Raw genomic sequence first — 10183 nt, 5'->3', positions numbered from 1 at the left:
TATAAAAGCTCTTGACTATGATCAAAACCACTGCATTTTGCTTCAGTTTTCAAATTCATATGAAAAGCTCCCTTATCCCTTAGGCTTCATCCACTGAATTCAAGGCCCAAGCCTTAAGTTTTCATCTCCACTGCTGTTAGATGACAAAAGAGACACTGTACTGCCAGTACAGCTGTTTATTTGAGTTGCAATGGCTACTAGTAAACAACCAACAGAGCCATCCTTGTGCAATTTCCTGTTCTTCCCAAATCTTGCTCTGATTCCACCACCAAAACAGCTCTCGGCAGAATCACAAACCTCCCATTTGCAAGGTGTCTGCTAGGATCAAGAAAGAATGAAGAGGTATTTCTTCTTGACAGTATTAATATTTAAGCATTTTTTATAAAAAAGCAGACTTTCTTATCAAAACCTTTATTAATTATCACTATCTACTGCAGTACAAGAAAAAAGCTTTCTTGCTTTTGCCTCCTTTCCTATCGCAGCAGCATCTGGACTGTATCATGCTTGTTCTTTGAAATATGTTTACTCCTTTTATGATCAGTGCCATGGCTGCCCATGCATTCCCCCCATATATCCAGACTCTCTTTTATTTTATGGACGTTAGATTTAATTTTATTTTCTTCTCCCTTTGTCTCCCATTCTTTTCCAAACTTTTTGGACTTTGCTGTGTCATGTTTGAGGGATTCTCTATCACAGAATCACAAAATCTTAGGGGTTGGAAGGGACCTTGAAAGATCATCTAGTCCAACCCCCCTGCCAGAGAAGAATCACCTAGAGCACATCACACAGGAATGTGTCCAGATCGGTTTTTAATGTCTCCAGTGAAGGAGTCTCCACAACCTCAATAATCAAGCTAAGCTTCAAGTTTACATAAAATGAGCAAGTTTAACTAGGAGACCTTAGGAAAAGAGAAAAGTCTTGAAATTAATTTGAAAAAAATCTGATATATATAGTAACTTGCAAAACTTTAAATGTCATTAATTACATTATGTGTAGTAAAGTCTCATGTTGACATGCAGCTATGTCATGCTGTTTCCATACCTGAAATTTCCATATTCTTTTCATATGCTTTCTGTTTATATAATATCCACAAAGCACAAGGAAACACTGTAAATACGATGTTAGATACTAGTATTAAAATAGTCTCTCTCTGCATATCCAGACAAATGTCTGTCTACTCACATTGAGCATCTAGGATAGTGATAGAGGAAGGTTTAATTGTGCTCTCAATAAAATCTGAAGTTGTTCATTTGTCTTTTTAAACAAGATTAAAACCTGCTATAAATTCAAAGAAACAAAAGGACATCATGCTGCAGTTAACATTTCACAACAACTTCTTTTAATGTACAGATACACCTTATTTAGAGTAGAAATGTGGCCCAAGTTACTCTCAGTTTTAAAATCCGAAAATTTCCTTCTCTGAATTCAAAATAGCAGTGCTCATCCACGTTCTAATTGTCTCAGGACTAGCACACTTGGTACAAACCTCTAAGTTTAAATATTTCAGTGCTGACAGAACATGTTTGCTAACTAGTACTGAGTAATAAGTAAATAATAAGTAAAAGCACTCTTCCCCTTAAAAATGTAAGAAAATGCAAAATAGCTAATGAAATGCAACTGGATAGTTCAAAATCATAAACTTCAGCTACTGCCAATGTTTAAGGCTGCAGCAACACTCAGATACAATATTAAGCAACTTATGTATTTAACAGCAACAGTTACAGGCTCCTGAAAAGTACAGAAGCAAGTAGTCATGGAACAACATAACCAAACAACCAAACCATGTAGTCAAAATCATACTCGTCACAACTGTACTCACAACAAGACTGTATTCAGAGGAAGTGAGTACTGCATAAGAAACAGTGGCTTGTTTTTTATTTCATATCTATCTGTTAAGTTCTGTGTATGAGTGTCCCACAGGTATCAAAATTTCGTCATACTGCATTATTAGTACCAAACTAATTGTGGTTGAAACATCTTACCTAACTATGTTTTACAGCATAACACTGCCTAGAAAAAAGCCATCAAGCAATCAAAGTGCACTGAGTGGTGGGGATGGACTTTCCACAAGGGCTTGTACTGAGAGGACAAGAGGTAATGGATCAAAACTAGAAGAGGGGAGATTTAGGTTAGGCATTAGAAGGAAACTCTTCCCTGTCAGGATAGTTAGGTACTGGAACAGGTTGCCCAGGGAAGCTATGGAAGCCTCATCCCTGGATGCATTCAAGGCCAGGTTGGATGGGCCACTGAGCAACCTGATGTGGGAGGTGTCCCTGCCCATGCAGGGAGGTTGGAACTAAATGATCTTTAAGGTCCCTTCCAACTCAAACCATTCTATGATGCTATGATTCTCAGTCACATCATAGGTTTGATGTGTGCCAGCACAGCACAAGTGACTAGTAATTACTTTGAAATTTCAAAAAATATTAACTTCCAAAATACAACCCATCAACTTCAATTCCTACTGCTTTCACTTTTTCCCTTTCCTCAATTAAAAAAAAATTAGCTGGTTACTTCATCCTAAGGTAAAGCCATGGTTTAAGCAGCCAAAGAACCAGAATCCAACTAGCAATGAGGCTTTGAAAGCTGCTTCTTACACCACTAATTTCTGATTTCTGAAAAATTAAATCACAAAATAATTTCCAAAACACCTTTTTATTACTGATATTCATTTTAACATCAGTATTCTTGGCATGGGGCATGAAAGACACACATCTCTTGCGCAAGGAAGGGCACCGATTAATTCCATATGTAAAAATACTGTGGTAAGTACTACAGTACCCAGCCTATTATTATATCTATGAGTCTGGCACTGAGACCCTTCTAATTTGTACAGCCCTGCATTCCATGGATGCACCCTCCATTACTAACCAGCCAAGCAAAAAACCCCAGTGAGCACTCTTCCTTTAGCATCACCATACAAAAGAACTCTACTGAAGATCTAAGTCTCACAAATGGATTTGGATCCAATCCAAATGATCTGAGAATTGCCTCTACCTACTTGAGCATCTCTGCTACACATGCTTACATCTAACAGGCCCAATTAATGAGCCTGGTTTAAAACACAGGTGATAGGCAAATAGGTGTATGCATCTGACTTACAACAGCTGGCACAATTCATTGCAAAAAGTAAGAGTATTAAAATAAACTTCCTGCACTAACAGCAAATAGGATATTCAAATTGGCATCATGTGCACTCATTTTAAAGTTCTTCAGCCAAGCCTTCTAATCAAAATGTTGAGGAAACACACCTGCTCTCCAGGAATCATCTTCTCTTAAAGCCAATGACAAGCAAGCACAGTAGTTAGGAAATTTTTTAATTGTTTTCACCATGCTAGTTCTATCCAACCAACAGATGTATTTGAAACGTTTAAAAGAAAAAGTGATTATAAAAAACATTAAAACTGGTATACACGTGAACAAAATGAGATTGTTTTTAGAAACAATGTTATTTTTTAAGAATCTCACTAGGTAGTGTTTTGCCTTACTCTACCCCAGAAGAGCGACTACCAGTTCTGCAGGATTACTTTATCACTGTAGACCCCACACTGACAGTCAGGTCTGAATACAATAACACAACAGTCAAGAGCCCGTAGCATTGCCTTTTATATCACTCAAGCAACACGAAACAACACGCTGGAAGATTTCAAAGGGCATTTTACCAACGTCAGGGTACTCTGTACACAAGTCCTTGCCCAGCCTGACTCACACTGTGTCCACAATGACATTGAAGTATTCGCCCTGTGACGGCATTCCCGCTGTCAGAGTTCCAGCACTGGCAGCTGCTCTGGACTGGCAGCTGACATTTTAAATGCTATGCAAGAATTCTGGCAGCTCCCTTTGCTGCTGCCAAAGGTAAAGCTACACCAATTCATGCAAGAAAGAACTTAGCAACCCTCACAGCAAACTAACCCTTTAAGTCCAAGCAAGCTGCTGATAGATGATCAGGCGACAGTCTATTGCAAAACGAGGACAAGGTTGAGCTTGGAAAACCACAGAGCCAGCAGCTTTGGACCAAGCCTCCCAACAGCAATGCACATAAGACCAAAGAGCTGCTTTAGGGACATCTCACTGCAGGACACCCCGAGCCCTGGCCACTGTGGGGACACATTGTTTGCTATGCTATGCAGACCACACAAGCAGGAAGCTACAGGGCTGCAGACACGTGGCCCTCCTGTGACAGACAGGAGGGAGCCCTAGCAGGGGGAATGACCACAACCCCTCACCTCCCCACAATCCTAGAACAGATATAAAATAACCCAGTCTACCCAAAGACTCCTCAAAATACAAAGTTCCTTCCATCAATCACCAGTGGAAGAAAATTATTAGTTAGGGCACAGAAGCACTGTCAGTAAACAGCATTCAGAGAGAAACAGGGAGAGAGGTGACAGTCTCCTCCTGCTTTCTGCCCCCACTTCAGGAGAGAAGGCTGGCAGGTCTGTACTCCTGGCAGTACAGACAGGCAGAGCCCAGTGGCAGATCACACCACAGGGCAGCCCTGGTACTGCCTGCAAGTATTGCCCTTGCACTCAAAGCCATGAGACAGGAAATTTAAAAGATGCCAACTGCTGCACTCATCCCTCCCCTCAATGAGGGGATGAGGTGCAGCCCAAGCAGCAGCAAACCACTGCTTTACACTCATAATCATGACGCTTTACAACGAAAATGTGAAGAAAACCTATTTCATTGAGGCAGGGCACCTAGGAACTTAAATCCAGAATGAAGGAATGTTCCCTATGCACTAGGGCTTGCTGAGGATGTGAAATCACTTCCTGCTTGCCCAAAGACCTGTAAGCAATGTAATTAGCACTTGCTTGCAACTTTAAACATCACCAGATTTAATCTGAAGGATCACTGGGAACCCCTAATGCAAACCTGAACTGTTTAACTCCCCTGGACCCAAAGGCAGCTATAAATACTCCAAGTATCCATACTAAGAGCAGCCCCACATGAAGCTAAGCTACTCAGTTATTTTTGCACATTACGTTGTCTTACTAAGCGCTGCCTTTGCACTCATACAGTGACTCTCCAACAACATTTCCTCATGTGCAGTAAGTGTTAATTCAATGTTTTAAAATATACTGGCTATGTCACTGCAAGCTTTTTTTGAACCTCTGAAATAACAGAACCATTTTGGTGCCTGACATTGCCATCATGGTACGCATTCAAGGCAACTCTCCCCTCTTCTTGCTCTCCCACTGGTAAGCCTTTGCTGCGTCGCTGTGCACGTCTTCCCTCTCACCACCCCCCTCTCCTTAGAGGAGGGAATTAGGTAGCATACTAGCCCATATTCCAGAAAGGATGAATGCAGTACACTCCACTAGTCCACACATTTAAAAAGACAGCAGATTTCCAAGCTACTGCACACATTTTAGATAGATGAATTACAGTCTGGCCATGAGCCTAAGCCAGCAAACACAGTGAGATTTGCTTGGATCTCACAAACTCTGCATGATACCAGCCCACATCTGTTTCCAAACTCTCACACATAAAGTGGAAGTTGGCCTGCTAGTAACATGTTTTACTCCAATAACATCAGGAAGGTTTCAACAAGTGCATCAAGAGGTAAAACACCCTGGAACTGAGTTTTGTTTAGACCACTAAAGCTAGAAACTGCCCTGTAGTTTTAAGTACACATCGTTAAAAATCCTAAGTCAAGCTGATAACTGAAGTCAGTCTTAATAAAGGAATCCATGGTCCTGCAAAACTCTATGCAGGATTTCCATTTCTCTTTACAACAGCCTCAAATTCCTTTGGAAATTCATACATAAGATTAATGGTAGATCGGAGACGAAAACTAACTTCCTATGCTAATATCTGAACAGTTGGTGTCTTGAAACCAGAGTAAGAAGATAACCCTTAACAAAAATGTATATTAATTTTGGCTGCTGAATGATAATTAATTAAAATAGTTCCCTACTAGTTTTGATTGCAAAGGTCTTGGCATCAATTTCCAAATCAAAGGACAGAAAAGCACTTGTATACTCATAAAGATTATAGCAGAAAGCATAATTTAAGAACAGCAGAACACAGTGTTTAGAAATGCACTTAAAATTGAGTTCTTAATCTCATTAAGTTTAACTTCTGAGGGCTGCTTACCTATCTACTAGACCTACAAGATGTTTACTACAATGGTCTTTCTAAAGCAAAAAGATACTTTTTTCCACAGTAAATCTCCTATTTAAACTTCTAATTTGCCACAACATTCTCAACTCTTAGAAATGGATTTTTTTTATTTCCTAAAATTCTGCATACAGTTCTTTGGACATGGAAGACTGTCATTTCTCTGGTTTTATAGGATACAAATCATAGAAAATTATTTAATGATTCCCTATCTTTAAATAAATACCTGGATTTCAGTGCTAAATACATGCAAGAAACAGTCCAAAATGCTGAACTATAAAAGCTTATTTCTAACAACAGTTACAGGTTATTTAAAAATAATCAGTGTTCCCTCTTTCAAGATCTTGATTTGTTCTTTAGCTTTTTATTTGCCTGCTTCACATTGAGGGAGCTAAGATCAAAGAACTGGAAATTGAGCAAAAAGCACCTTTGAAGATGCAGACGCCTATAATTCTCCCTTCTTTACCTTGTACTATTGCTACTTTTCTTCCTAATAATTCTGCCCTGTTTTCACCCTCACCCTACCTTCACTTCACCCATAGAAGGGCAAAGGGTACTGGGTTTTTGTTGGTTTTTTTTCCTTTTTGAAATGACTGGATAGTACAGTCCATAGGCTGCAGAATTCCAGATAAATGCTTCAAAACTTCCTGTGTGATTCTGCAAAAGTTACTTGAGGTTCAAACAGCAGATAACCTGAAGTGCAATAAACTGCTGTATTATGATACTCTGAACTTTCACACACCTCCTCTTCTACCAGCAGACGTGGACTTGCCAAAGATTGAAAAGGGGAGAGGCTTTCAGCCAGTTTTCCTTAAAGTGCTGACAATGCAGAAGAGCTCCAAAAGAATTCTGTATCAGCATTGGCTACGTTTCTACTGCAGGCAGATACAGAAAGGCTATGTCATTTTGGTAATTCAGAAGCAAGTTGCCAAAGAATGCAAACTTCAGGTTTGGGGGGTTTGGGGTTTTTTTTTTGTTTGTTTTTGGGGATGAGGAGTGAGGTGGTTCATGGGTTTGAGGTTTTTTTTGTGTGTGTTTCGGTTTGGTTTTGTTGTTTGGGTTATTTTTTAGCAGAACAATACAGAAAAAAAAATAAGCACTTCAGTGCTGGCTCTACAAATAAGATCACCAACTTCTGAAATGGGAAATGGATCTTCCTCCAACAGCTTATTTGAAAAATCAAAACTGAAGAGTTTCAGAGAAGACACTCCAAATCAATAGTATTAGTCTACACAGTCCTCTTTACATAAGCTTTCTGTTTCAAATGGGTACGATAATATTACTTTGGGAAGGAAAACATCATTTGTGTTCTGACATATACCTGTTTATAAAGATTTTGCACCCCTAGAGTTCTTAGCATATAACTGTACATATGGAAGAGCTACAAGTGAGCAAATTCTTAGAGAGAAGAAGAAATTATTAGAGCATAACTTTATGGAGGCTGCCTAGGAGGGAAGGTATCCTGTTTCCATGGACTAATCTAAAAGTCATCTCTTGTAAGGAATGCCTGCTATTTACTCTAGCATACTGATATTCTGGAACTAAATTTCCATTAATACAATGCATACATTGGTGCAATAAATACTCTATTAACTAGAACTAGCCAAGTGTCATTGACTGAACACTGACACAGTTCAGCACTTGTGACTCTCATTAAGCATCTCTGAACAAGTCTGACAATCAACAGTGTAAGAAATTCACCTGTAACTGCAAATCCAGCATAATTTTTCTTCTTCACACTAGTAACTAGTTAAAGCAGTGGTATGTTAAATCAGTCTTTACATAAGGCTAGGATTGCCTTAATGAAAATTGAATTCTGAATATTCCTCTTTCAGAAGTCTCACGTAAAGAAATTAAATACCATAGCATCCACAAATTATAAAGGTTCCCAGAGATTTAATAATTAAGTAGACATTTTTACTTATGTAAAGATGTTTCATGCACACATGCTACACTAGATGTTTGCAGTTTTAAAGGTTGTCAGGAGGATCTAACAGTATTTCTTTAAAAAGCAAACTCCTGATTCTTATCTAAGTAGGCACATATTTGTTGTAGTTACCTCTTTATCCCAAAAGAACAATGTATTTTAATTCAAGTCATTCAGTCCTCTAGCTTCGTTCTTCCTTAAGCACAAATGGAGAAAAAATCCCCATAAGAAAGTAACACTTTAGAAAGTAAAAAAAAAACTTCCAAAAGTTCTAGATTTCTTACAAAACAGAGCAAGAATTCCACAAGTTCCAAAGATTTTGGGCTGTGTGTCCCACAAAAAAGTGGAAAAAATAAATAAAAATCAGGCCCATCAGTCACATTTCTATGTTCTGAGCCACTGCCTTGATGATTATAGTGCCTTCTATTGCAAGCTTATGTCTCTGTTCTGGCTTTTCCACTCAAGTACTCGCTAATCTCATGGATCCTTGGGCAGCAGGAGATCACCAGGCAGCTGTGCTTCAAACATCTACAAATGTTGACATAATTTTTCAGTTCTTCTGCAATTACACCTTTTCTTACATTGAGATGCTTCCAAAAGTCCCCCTTGAAAAAACCCATCTAAATCCCAAACCTTTTGATAAACAATACAGCTGATAAGCATTAATAAAAAACCCACTTTTTTCTAAAATACATGAATTCATTAATTCCATACCATCTTTCCTATTAAAAAACAAGTATTTACATACATTTCCCTCTTGCAGAGGGCAGCTCTACACAACCCTGTTCTTAACATACAGTATCATTACAGGCAAGTGACTACTGTGTTCCTGCTTTGATGCTTGATTGCATTATGTTAGAGCTCCAACGTCTCACTAAGGCAAGGGGCTTTCAGGTGCCACATATTTTAAAACTAGGGGGCAAGAGCTTCTGTCTCAAAGAACATCATGACCTTTACTATATAACTAACTTGACTCCCTTAAGTTACACAATCAGAAACTGGTCAGGAACACACTGAAAAATCATTTCAAATAGGTTGTCAGCAAGGACATTCCTATGCTTAGTTTGTGGAACAGAATTTTTTTAAAAACTTATGAGACATAGCACCTACTACAGCACACTTGCAAGAAGAAAATAAAACTACTCATATTATTCATAGAAATGACCACTTCTTTTAAGTGTTTAAATAATTGTACTAATATAAGTACTATAAATACTATGTCCTGACTCCAAAACATGCTACTTATCTCACCTTCAAGAAACCCCAACGACAGAGGGGAACCTGAGAAGTTAAATAATTAAAGGTGAAAAGGGATAACTTAATTTTAGTAAATCTTCACAATACATTTTCAATAATCTTCACTACAATGGGTTCCAAAAAACTATCCCAAACCATGAAGTTTCTTGGACACAAAACCAAAAAACATCCTCAATTCTGCATTTTTCCACAAGAGGACACTAAAATAATGGGGAAAATACTTGTAAAAAGATGTACAACTACTATATACCATACTTCTTCATTGGCTAAGTAGAATGTTTTTACCTAAATACCATTTTGTAGTGGAGCAGGCATTAATGTCTAATTAGTTTCCTTATAATGTGCATTTTAGTTATTCTAGAGATTAATAGTTGGCTTTTAAGTGTGCCTCAGCTGACATGGAAAACAGATATATATGTAAGCCTGTCATAGACAGAAATCAACAATTAAGTGATGTCACAGAATGATGCTGGCATTTCATTTGAAAGTGAACTATTAATCCTACATTTCTAAGGAAGCAAGCACATGCTTAACTTCACGGTGTGACTTCCAAGAACCACTTCTGGGCACCAAGTGTGCCTGTGCCTTCGCGGGACCAGGCCGCCCTTACTGCTTCGCTCCTCCGCTGGTCTCCTCACCTCACAGCCCAGCACCGGGAATTTACGTCCAGATGCGAGGAAAACAAGTGAAACAAAGCGCAAACCTCACCCTGCATCCCCTCGGCACCAGCACGGAGGCCTGACAGACGGCGGAGCGGCCACGAGCAGCACAGGCCCGAAGGGCAGCAGCGCCCGAGCCCCCCGACCGCCCGGCCCGCAAGCCCTGCAGCCATGACCGGGGAAGCCCCCACGCCCACGGGAGGCCCCGATAAGCTCT

The sequence above is a fragment of the Chaetura pelagica genome, unplaced genomic scaffold, assembly GCF_000747805.2.
Source record: "Chaetura pelagica isolate M959 unplaced genomic scaffold, ChaPel_1.0 scaffold153, whole genome shotgun sequence".
NCBI classification, from domain to species: Eukaryota; Metazoa; Chordata; class Aves; order Apodiformes; family Apodidae; genus Chaetura; species Chaetura pelagica.
Note: the sequence above shows the minus strand (reverse complement) of the source record.